The sequence below is a fragment of the Triticum dicoccoides genome, chromosome 2A (assembly GCF_002162155.2).
Source record: "Triticum dicoccoides isolate Atlit2015 ecotype Zavitan chromosome 2A, WEW_v2.0, whole genome shotgun sequence".
Classification (NCBI taxonomy): domain Eukaryota; kingdom Viridiplantae; phylum Streptophyta; class Magnoliopsida; order Poales; family Poaceae; genus Triticum; species Triticum dicoccoides.
The window spans coordinates 674,319,362-674,331,636 of NC_041382.1; positions in this window are offsets into that span (position 1 = coordinate 674,319,362).

Below are 12,275 nucleotides of genomic sequence, written 5' to 3' on the forward strand. Positions count from 1 at the left end.
ACATATAGTTTATATGCTTTAGTTTTGTTCTGATGCCACCTATTGGTTCCATCAGACTGCTTAATGTTCTCTATGCTTAATTACACATCAGCAAACTAGCATGTGGTTCCGCTGCTTTTTGTTCGTTTTACCCTACATTTTCTGATGCTAGCTATTACATCACTGCTCCGAGCCTCTGTTCATTACTTGTTTGTGTGTTCTTGATCTTCCCAAGTTGCATGACTAATTTGATGCTTCTATTAATTATGGAGCTGCCGACCCCATCAAGCAAAATATTTGTTCTTTTGGGGCTGGCACCTCGAACAAGCATAAAAATAGAGGGAAGCAGATATATTGTCGTGTATGCACACACACCCTTCTTTCATTAGTTTAGATGATCAATTCGGACCAGTGCATACGATTAAAATTAATTTTACCTAAATAGATGGTGCAGAATAAACTACAACAACTAGATTTGCAACCACGGGATGCTGGCGATATCTTCAAAGAACATTGCAACAGCGGCTAGGCTTCACAGCAACATATGGTAAGCCAGTGTGTTTTAGTACATGTGAAATGTAATGCGAGTGGGTTGCTTTCTAGGCTTGTGCCCTCAACGTGTAATCCTACCGAATTACAAGTAGTTCAATTGTCTGCTTTGCTGTATTGCTTGATTCGAATGCTTATTTGTTGTTACGCTATACCTGAGTTGGCCAATATGTCAGCAGTGCCTGTTGTACTATCGTAAAGAAATGCATGCCTATTTCATTTGAGTCCTTAACTTTTCCTCTCAACTTCATCACAAGACTGTCTTCGTAGTTTATATGAGGCCACATTGTTAAGTGCTTTCTCAGAGTATTTCAACTGCTTAGATGCCTTGGCAACTTAAATATAGCGGTTGTACACTCCCTTTCAACTAGGGATATAAACTGGGTCCCGTTTAATCCCGATTAAATTCCACTAGTGGTATGATAGTTCAGAAGAGTTTTTGTTTTTTGAGGAAAATGAACTAGGGAGGTAGCAAAAACTAACTAGATAGGACTAGCGGATGTCGTTTATTTGCCACTTACATCCCTAGTTTCATCTTACCATTTTAATTTCTTTTCGGTTGATGCTGCTTCGAACCATTTAAATATAGTTTGCCATGCTCGGCAATAATTCTTTGTCGTTTACCATGTAAGCTTACTGCCTGGATCATACGATAACTATCTCTTACTGATGTCCAGCGGAAACCTTTCAGGATGTCATTCACACTAGGAAACAATGTACAACCCCAGAATCTATTTGTGGAAGCAGTGCGCCATCCATGTTACCAGATGGTAACAGTTCAGAGGCAACACCACCCTGGAGCAGTTTGAGCACATATATTATAGTGCTTGAGGCTCTGCTAGAGGCAGAAAGAGATGGTGTGGCTTCCATGAATGAGGTAATCTTTATCTTGAGGCTGGAAATTACGGAATTAGCGGCACGCATTATGCAAGCAACCCAAGAATTGGAGGAAGTAAGAATGTTGCATTTGAAGACGGAGGAGGTCCTGCTGTTTCAGCTATCTGAAGCCCAAGGTAATCCCGGTTCTTCTTTAGATACCAGTTGAAATTGTCATTAGATTATTGTACTTGCATGTTGTGTCATGTCTCTGAATGGATTATGTTGCAAGACCCCCTATGTTGTCCATGTGTTGTAATGATCCGAATTTTTTAGGTGAGGCAATCCTCAGTACTTGTATGATTGACATAAGGTGAACTATTTTTTGTGTGAGCATATTGTATTGGATGAAATAACTATTTGACTCAGAGTGTGTCCAACCTACTGAATTCGAAGATTACGGCATTTCTAAATCATAATCATATATAAAGGTGTAATAAATCTTTGTTGTGGTTTTGAACAAATAAATAACAAAATATATAATTATCTGTGGATATTCGTAATCGAATACAAATTGGATTTGAATTTAGTTTGCCAGGTCCCAGGGCAAACGTGAATGCTAATTCTCCCAAGTTTTGAACGAAGCGGCTAAACACCCACTATAATTTGTGGGCTGCCCGAAGCAAGTGTTTGCGAGATGGAAATTATTGTCTACCCCTGACACTTGACATCCTTATCGACCGGATTTACACTGTTGTCGATAGGGGTAGACTAGTAACTTCAATCAGACGTGACACGACGGCCTCTGAACCCATTCAGACACGGTGGGCGCCAAACGTGGTCGGCAAAACACGTTTGATTCAAGCTTGTACGGAAGACATATGTCTCTTCCTCCATTTCCCCATTCATATACGGTGGGCGGCAAAACAAACTCTCCTTGTCTGAAATCGATGTAGGCTAATATTTTAAATAGGGGCAGATGTGTAACTTCCATCAGACATGACACAACCGGCCTACCTGTCAGCCCTGTTCATACACAGTGGGCGCCAACCGTGGGCGGCAAAATACCCTCTCCTCGCCCGAAATAGTTACCGGCAAATATTTGGGAGATGCGAGATTACCGTCCTATCCCCAACCGACGCGATGTCTGAAATTTTAAATGGGGGATAAGTTCGTAGCTTTCCCCCATTTCAGAGAAGCGTGTCCCAAAGTTTGAGATCCCCCTCCCCTCCATTTCCCCATTCATACACCATCGTCGGCACGACAACCTCCGCACTGCGACCAGCCTCGTCCGTCCGCCACCCCATCCTCCACCTTGCCGGAGCTGCTACCCCTACCCCGTCGTCCACTGCAAGAGATGGACGTCTCTCATCCACGACGCTGGACCAGGATCCTTTCATCGCCTCCTCTCGCTTCATCAGCGCCGTCGTCCACCTTGTCGTTGCCGCTCCTACGACCGCCTCTGTAACACCCACGATGCGGCTATATCTCTCACATGTCGGAGCACGACTTCGAGGCATAACTGCATAGTAGGCATGCCGCAAGAGGGGTAACCTTTACACATCCCATGTACTGAATAAGTAAGAGATAAAGTCTTGGCTTACAATCGCCACTTCACACAATACATACATATAGCATTACATCATCTAGATACAATCAAGGTCTAACTACGGAACCAAAATAAAGACAACCCCTAATGCATAGATCCCCGATCGCCCCAACTGGGCTCCACTACTGATCAACTGAAAATGAAACAACACAACAAACACAATCTTCATCGAGCTCCCACTTGAGCTGGGTTCCGTCACCTGCACTGGTATCATCGGCACCTGCAACTGTTTGGAAGTATCTATGAGCCACGAGGACTCAGCAATCTCACACCCGCGAGATCAAGACTATTTAAGCTTATGGGTGGGAAAGGGATAATGAGGTGGAGCTGCAACAAGCATTAAGCATATATGATGGCTAACATACGAAAATAAGAGCGAGAAGAGAAGCAATGCATGGGCGTGAACTAGATGTGATCAAGAAGTGATCCTGAAACTACTTACGTTCAAGCATAACACAAGAACCGTGTTCACTTCCCGGACTCCCCCGGAAAGAGACCATCACGGCTACACACGCGGTTGATGCATTTTAATTAAGTTAAGTGTCAAGTTCTCTACAGCCGGATATTAACAAATTCCCATCTGCCCATAACCACGGGCATGGCTTTCGCAAGTTCAAACCCTGCAGGGGTGTCCCAACTTAGCCCATCACAAACTCTCACGGTCAACGAAGGATATTCCTTCTCCCAGGAAGACCCGATCAGACTCAGAATCCCGGTTACAAGACATTTTGACAATGGTAAAACAAGACCAGCAAAGCCACCCGATGTGCCGACAATCCCGATAGGAGTCGCACGTATCTCGTTCTCAGGGCAACACCGGATGAGACTAGCTAAGATTAAAACCAAACCTCAAGTTTCCCCGAGGTGGCCCCGCAGGCAGCTCGGTTCGGACCAACACTTAGACAAGCACTAGCCCGGGGGGCTAAAATAAAGATGACCCTCGGGAGCGCGACTCCCAAGGGAAAAGTAGGTGGTGGTGAGGCAAATGGTAAAACCAAGGTTGGGCCTTGCTGGAGGAGTTTTATTCAAAGCGAACTGTCAAGGGGTTCCCATAACACCCAACCGCGTAAGGAACGCAAAATCAAGGAACATAACACCGGTATGATGGAAACTAGGGCGGCAAGAGTGGAACAAAACACCAGGCATAAGGCCGAGCCTTCCACCCTTTACCAAGTATATAGATGCATTAAAGTAAATAAGAGATAATAATGATATCCCAACAATAACCATGTTCCAACATGGAACAAACTTCAACTTCACCTACAACTAGCAATGCTATAAGAGGGGCTGAGAAAAAGTGGTAACATAGCCAAACAACGGTTTGCTAGGAAAGGTGGGTTAGAGGCTTAACATGGCAATATGGGAGGCATCATATAGCAAGTGGTAGGTATCGCAGCATAGCAAAAGAGCGAGCAACTAGCAAGCAAAGATAGAAGTGATTTCGAGGGTATGGTCATCTTGCCTGAAATCCCGCAAGGAAGAAGAACGAGTCCATGAAGAAGAAAAACGGACGTAGTCGAACGGATCCTCACAACTCCGGAACGAAATCGAAGCTAACGAGAGAAGCAACCCGGAAAGAAGCAAGTAACATAGTAAACAACCATCACATAAACATGGCATGATGCGCAAACAAGTATGATGCATGTCCGGTTTAAATATGCATGGCATGGCAAAGGGCACAAACAAAACTACAAGTTAAGTGGAGCTCAATATGCAATGAGTTGCATATTGACGGAACACCACATCAATTATTTAGTTCTCTCTCGTTTATGTACCCAACAATATTAAATGTTGTTAAACATGGCAAGAGGTGAAGCATAATAAAACTACCTAACCAGGCAAGTTTAAATGAGGCCGGAAACATCAAACAACGATTCCGGTAAATCCTCACGTGCATTAGCAATTTAATGCAACAACAATTTTAAACATTTTAAATGTTATTATCATGATGTAGATGACATGTGCAAGTTTTATGCAAGTTTATGAAAATGTTGATAACAGCATGTTATGAAGCATTTGTCCTCGTGGCGGAAATGAAAGGGGTGCCATGGCAATGAAACGGAAATGATGCCGTGGAAACATTCCAATGATCCGGTAGCTTACGGGGATACCGGTGCAAAAGGAAGTGGGTGTGAGTGTGTCATGGAAGGAGATGGGGTGCTCCCAGATATCGGGTGTCCCACATGACGGTGACAAGGCAAAAGAGGGGCTTCGTGCAATGAACAACTCCGGCACGGAGAAGCACGAGCATTTCATACAACATATGCATTCGTTCCACGGGTCATCGTCTCGGCGGTTATACCTTCGAAGGGTGCATACTCAGAGCGGTCCGGGTCCGGTGCAAAGTAGAGGAAGAAGACGTTCTCAGGACGTTCGTATTGGAGGTAGTCGTTCATGTTCGGGAAGCGGTCGAGGTAATGGTCTTCGACAACGGTCATCGTACACGCTCCGAGGTCATCGATAGAGGTTCTCGCAATCTCGGCGACGGCAGTGGTACACGTTTTCGAAGGCGTTCGAGTCATCGGTAGAGGAACTTGACGGACTTGAATCTCTTCGAGGTTGTCGTGGTACTTGGGGTCTTCGGACTTGCCTGTCTCGTCCTTGTGACGGTAGTCGAACTAGAAGTTTTTGGTTCATAGGTCTTCGGCGATGGTAGTTGTTCACAGCGCTTGTGACCCGCGGTTCTTCGGCAACGATAGTCGTACACGTCCGTAGATGTTCGGGGTCGTCACCGTTCGTAGTCAATGTAGTTGAACTTGACGGTCATCGATGTCGTGGTACTTGGTATCCTGGCACCCTCTCGGCCTTGACATAGACGAAACGGAACACGATGATTGGTACTCGGTGTCCAGCGACAGCAACATAGGAGACTTGGGCGATGCTGGGCATCAAGAAGGGGAGAATGCTCGCTCGGGCATGGAGCTAGACGCGGACAACGCGCGGGGTGATCGAGCAGGCAGCAGCGCTGCTCATCCTCCTCGGTTGAGGCCGAGGCGTAACGAGGCATGGCGGGCAGACTTGGCGCGGAGCAAGGAGGACCTGCAGGGACGCGGTCACGGAGGAGGGCGGCACAGCAAGGAGCCACTCGGGGCGGAGGAAGGCAACGATGCAGGCGGCTGGAGATGGTGGTGGAGCTCTCTGCCCGTCCGACAGGTCACCGGTGGCGCTGTAGCGAAGCGAGGTCGAGGAGGAGGCCAGGTTGGGGACGAAACTAGACACTGCGCAGACCCCGGGGTGTCACCGGACCTGGAGGTTGAGGCGACCGGTGGCGGAGCTTGGGGCGGCGCGCCATGGAAGTTCGGGCACGGCTGCGGGAGGTGGGATGCGGGGCACTTGGGGCACGGTGCGGCTGGACGGCGCCGGGGACGAGGCGCATGAGAGGAGAGGCGCTCAGGCTAGGCGCAGGTGCGAGGGCTGCTGCGGGAGGCGCTCAGGATCGAGAGGGAGAGAGGGAGATGGGGATCGAGAAGCAGCGCTACTCTCTCCCTGGTGCGAAGCGTCAGGCGGTGGGACGGAGGAAACGAGAGAGAGAAAGGGATCGAGCAGGCGATGAGGCTAGGGTTCAGGAGGGAGTGGGCCTTGGGCCTAAGTGGCCTGCGGCTACAGGAGGCCCAAGAGGCAAGGCTGAGCTCCCTCTCTTAATCTCTCTTCTCAAAAGAAAAAACAGTACATAGATAAGAAAGAAAAGAAAGGTGTCGACGTTCTGGGAACGGGGGTCCCCAGACTTGCCTGCCTGCGGCCTGCGGCGTGGCTCAAAAGGGGGCCCAGCGCGGCCCCTCTTCATCAACACAGACCCAAGACCCTCAAGAGGGGCCAAGCCTCGCGGGGCGGACGACACGGAGCTTCCTCAGGCACGGCCTCATCAGGCTGGCTCGCGAGGAGGCGGAGAGATCAAGGCGGGGTACCTCATGAGGTGCCCGTGACGCAAGCCATGACGACCAAAGGTGCCAGGCGGGCGCCAGCCGCGCAGTGTCCTCCTTTCCTCTTTGGTGCAAAGGGAGCAAGCGCAGGCGAGAGCATCAAGCAAAGGCACCCGTTTCGGTGCAATGAGACCAAGACCAGTCCAACGTCAGGGAGGAAGTCATTGTGGAGCCCAGGCCAGCGTCACCACCAGAGCCTTTGGCAGGCGAGGACCAACTTTAGTCAGGATAAGTGTACCAGATGTTCCCCTTTAAAATGGCCAATTGTTGGCGCCCTTCCCGCTCAATATTTGGGAAGAGGCCCAGGGCCTTTGCCTATAAATAGGACTAGCCACCCACAGGGTAGAGGAATCGCAATCAAGGGAGAATCTAGAAGCCAAGAGAGAAACTAGCTAGGATCAAAATCGGAGAGAGAATCGAGAAGAGAGAGAGAGAGAGAAGGGTGACTGAACTCCTCCTAGCAGTTCATCCCCTCAGCCAAGAACAGACCCTCGCGAGGCTGTTCTTCCTTGTATTGCTCATCATCATCAGCCCAAGAGGCAATCCACCACACCACACACTGGAGTAGGGCATTACACCACAACGGTGGCCCGAACCAGTATAAACCCTGTGTCTCTTGTGCTGTTCTTTTTATAGCTTAGATCTTAGCGAGGCGGAGGGGTGCAGGTAGGTAGAAGGCGAAATCTCCGCACGCACCCCAGTGTTCGAACCTCAAGGGTCTGCCGGAACCCGAAATCTGACATTTGGCACGCCAGGTAGGGGTGCGTCGGAACTCGTCTTCCACCACCCCGTTCTCCTCCGACCATCGCGTCCATGTCTGACGCTCGTCGGGCCCGCGCCGAGTGCCGGGCCGCTCTCGCTTCCCGCGTCACCTAGACGGCTCCTGTCGGCGGGCGTCCTCGCAGTTCCCCGTCACCTGCCGTCAACGCCGCCACCGGCCCGGCGGGGGACGAGCAGCAAGCGTCGTCTCAGCATCCGTCCGTGCGGCAAGACGGCCGCACCGCTACTCCCTCGCTCACCCCAGCTGGTTCTTCGTCCCGCGCACTCCGCGCACCCATGGAGGCTCGAGCTGCGCTCATCGCGGCAAACGAGCTCCTGCGCTACCATCTCGTCGATGACGTCTATGAAGAATGGCTCGACCGCGTCGCCGATCTTGTCCGCGCCGCAGGGGGCTCTCCTGCGCCGTCCGTTCCGCTGCACCGCACCCCACCCCGCGCGGGCGACGAAGCTCCGGGGGCACCCCAGCCGCCTCCTCCTCAAGAAGGCACCATGGCTCCAAGGCGCGTGGCCCCTGGGCGGAACCCGCTCTCTCAGGTGCCAGCGCGGCAAGAGCAGGGCTGCCAAGAAGTCCCTCGCCCACAAGAAGCTGCCCGGGCGCTCCCTGCTCTAGCACGTCGCGACCATGCTCCTGCTCCCGCACGTCAAGACCCCGCGCTGCTCCCAGCTGCAGCGCGTGGGGACATGCAAGACCAAGCTCTCCGTCACCCAAGGCCTCCCGTGGCCACAGCAGGCTGTTGTGCCTTCACCACCGAGCTACGCAGCGTCGCGTGGCCCGGCCAGTTCAAGCCAGACCTGCCTCCTCGTTACGAAGGCACGGCCGACCCTGCGGAGTTCCTCCAGCTCTATGAGCTGGGCATCTAAGCTGCCAACGGAGACGAGAAGGTCATGGTGAACTAGTTTCCCATGGCGCTCAAGGACGGGGCCCGCACCTGGCTCCTGAACCTGGCTCCAGGCACGATCTCCTCCTGGGACGAGATGCGCACCCGCTTCATCGCCAACTTCCAAGGTACTCGCGACCGGCCACCCGCCATGAGCGACATGCACCGCATCAAGCAACAACCCGGAGAGACCCTGCAGAAGTACATCCAGCGCTTCAACAACACACACCTCAAGATTCCCAAGGTGACCGAGGAGGCCATCATCTCAGCCTTCTCCGATGGCGTGCGCGATGTCAAGATGAAGGAGGAGCTGGCGATGCATGAAGACCTCTGCACTTCCTTGGAGTTGTTCAACTTGGCAACCAAGTGCGCCAGGGCTGAGGAAGGGCGTCTCTCCCTCCTCGAGCTGCCTGCCGCAGACCCAGAAGAGAAGAAGCCCAAGGCCAAGGATGTTAAGCTCAAGGGGGCTGCCGTGCTCGCGGCAGAACCAGACACCAAGCGGGGCTGAGATCAGCCTGAATCTTCCAAGGGCAGTCGGTACTGTGTGTACCACGACCTCCACACCCTAAACACCAACGAATGTCAAGAGCTCCGAGCCGTGCGAGAAGGAAGGATCGGCCGTCACCCCGACCGCGGTGACCGGGGCTACGATCGAGGAGGAGGAATGAACGCAGTACGCTGGGAAGACCGCTGCCCGCGCCAAGGGTGGCGCGATCGACATCGCGAGGATCGCTGGCAAGACCCGCCTCGCGAGGGAGACTGGAGGGATCAACCTCGCGAGGATCGCCCGCAAGGCAACGCAGGCCTCCCTCCGCTACCGCCGCAGCCAAGGACAAACGAGGACTGCCATCAGGACAAGGAGGCTGGGGGCTTCCAGGAGCCGTGTGCGATCGCCTGCATCCTGGGCGGGGCTCAAGCCCTAGCCTCTCAACGCATCTTCAAGAAGTTCGCCCGCAAAGTGAATGCAGTCTTCCCCAATCTCGAAGCCACGCGCCCTCTCAGGTGGTCGGCGCACGCCATCACGTTCAGCTCAGCAGATCAGCTCAAGTGTGCGGCCACAGCCGGAGTCCTCCCGATGCTTTGTTCCCTAATCATCAGCAACGTGGTGGTCACCAGGACCCTCATCGATGGCGGGGCAGGGATCAACGTCCTGTCCGTGGAAACATTCAACAATCTCCAAGTGCCCTACGACCAGCTTCAGCCAACCAAGCCTTTCTCCGGAGTCACCGACGGCTCCATGGTCCCGATTGGGCAGGTCCGCCTCCCTGTCACCTTCGGGGCACGCGACAACTACCGCATCGAGGTTGCTCACATTCGCCTGCCATACAACGCCATCCTTGGGTACCCAGCGCTGGCCAAGTTCATGGCCGTAACTCACCACGGCTATAACGTCCTCAAGATGCCAGGAAGTGGCGGAGTCATCACGGTGCCCTGTGAAGAGAAGGACGCGGTGTGTTCCCTGGAACAAGCCTTTCAGGCCGCATCACTGGAAGACCCGGATCACGGAAGCAGGAGGCTTCCCGAGACCGCCCCCAAGAAGAAGAAGACATCATCTAGCCCGGCCCCTCAGGAGGCAGGCCCCTCAGGGCCCGCGCCTGCCCAGGGGGAACCTCCTTCCATCGCATAGGAAAGCGCGCCCGGTGCCCTCCTCAGGCAGGGCTCGGGGGCTCTCGCCTAGAGGGCCACCGACCTGGCTAAGGTCACGAGGGAGGCGCTTGGGCACCACATGGAGGCATGTTTCAAAGCACGTTTCTCTCAAGAAGGAGTAAGGCAAGGAGAGCCATACCCTCAGGAGTTCGTCAGCAAGGCCATTCAGGAGCTACAGGAGTCAAGAGTCATGAAAGGCGGCCGCCGCCTACCAGCTGTGGCTCCCCATCCAGGCGAGGATGGTGGGCTGCGCGTCTGCGTCGACATACCAGGGCTCAATCGAGTCGCCTCTCTGGAGCGCCTCTGGCCCTCGCGAGTGGGGTGCTGCGAAGGTCCACCCCACAGCTACGTTCGCATGCCTTACGGCTTGCCGAACGCGGCTGCCACGTACCAGCGCCTCATGAGGGGTATCATGGAGGCTCAAGAGGCCAGGCGTTCCACAGCCCTGGCGGAGATGGAGATGGTCCGCGAGGAGCCACCAGCGCCTCCGGAGCCTCCCGAGGCCCCTAGGCCTGGGGGCTCGTGAGGATCGGCTTCCGCAGCCCACCGAGTCTGCTACACCAACACTCCTTCGTCCTCAACATCATCAGGTGACATCTTTCAAGTTTCATTTCCAGCTGGGAGCGCCCCCAGGGCTGCATTATTCCCAGGCCGCGTGGGTCCGTCCCTGCGGCATGTATCCCTTTTATTTCATGTTGTTAGCTTACCTTGTTGGGGGCGCCCCTTGGGCTGCATCATCCCCCGAGTCGCTCGGGCCAGACCCAGCGGCATGTATCCCTTTTGCGTTTATTTCCGGCTATGCGTTCGACCCATCATGCTTGATTATTTGATGCTTGTCCACGGCACCTCTTCTTCTCCATGCCGGCCACTTGCACGTTAAAGGGGGGTACCTGAGCATCGTGACTCAGGGCTCTTACTGGCTCTCCAGCCCTCACCCTCTGGCCTTGTCCACGGCATCGCGACCTGGCATACCAGCGATGGCTGAGACCAGCTCGAGGGCCGGGACCCGAGGACGTAGAGTGTCGGCATCTAACCAAATTTGCAGGGACACACCACAAGATAAGGCCCAGTGCCAGGCGCAACCCGCCTAGAGGTAGGGCCCGTGAGTCCCGCGCTGGCTCATGGGTGCCCAGATACACCTCGCCAGGCCCTACCGTGCCAGCCACGTGTCAGGGCGGGGCTGTACACGCCCTGGGGGCTCCTCCCGGAGGGGAGCCCCCTCCCACGTACCAGCGGAAGCACCATGCTCCGCGCTGGCTGACGACACTGCCGAGGAGCGGCTATGCCCATACACATACGGAAGCGCTATGCTCCGCGCTGGTGATAAACAACTGAGGGCGGCCCCCGGGCCGCATCAACCTCAGGGAGCCCAGAGCTCAGTGTCTAGCCTCATCGTAACGCCTCCCCTCGGGAGTGCCGCGCGAGGGGGCTGGGCACGGGGGCTGCACCTGGGTCACGCCCAAACGCACGCCACCCAGCTAGGCCCCCCCGGGCCTGGTTCGTCGCGCGTCTCTCCCCGAGCGGAGCCAAGGTACGAAGGCCGTTTGAGCGTCAAGAGGGACTCCTGAGCATCGCGACTCAGGAGCCTAACTGGTCACGTAGCCCCTCACTCCTTAGTTCCGAAAGGCTAGCGGCGGTTGAGGTATGCGCGGGGTCAGGCTCTGCAGACGTAGAACGGTAGATCCACCCACATCACACCTCCCTACTTGTTGTTCGTGCGCCAAGGGGGACTCCTGAGCATCACGACTCAGGAGCCTAACTTGTCACGTAGCCCCTTACTCCTTGGTCCCATCCTGGATTCCGGTCGGGGCTAACGGCGGCTGAGGTATGCGCGGGGCCGGGCTCTGCCGGCGTAGAACATAAGCAAGTAGGAAGGAAAAGCGTAAATTTCAAGGAATTCAAAAGCAAATATTACAGTCCACACTGTTATCTCAATGCCAAACGCAAGTTTAAACGCCTCCCCGAGGCATGATACATGTGCAGGAATTAAAGGCAGGACAGGAGCCACAACGGAGTCACTTGTCGGCGGTGGAGCAGCGCAGAGTGGGTTCGCCTCATGTAGCAGCGGGGTCGGCAGCGCCTTGCTCCGGCTTGGTG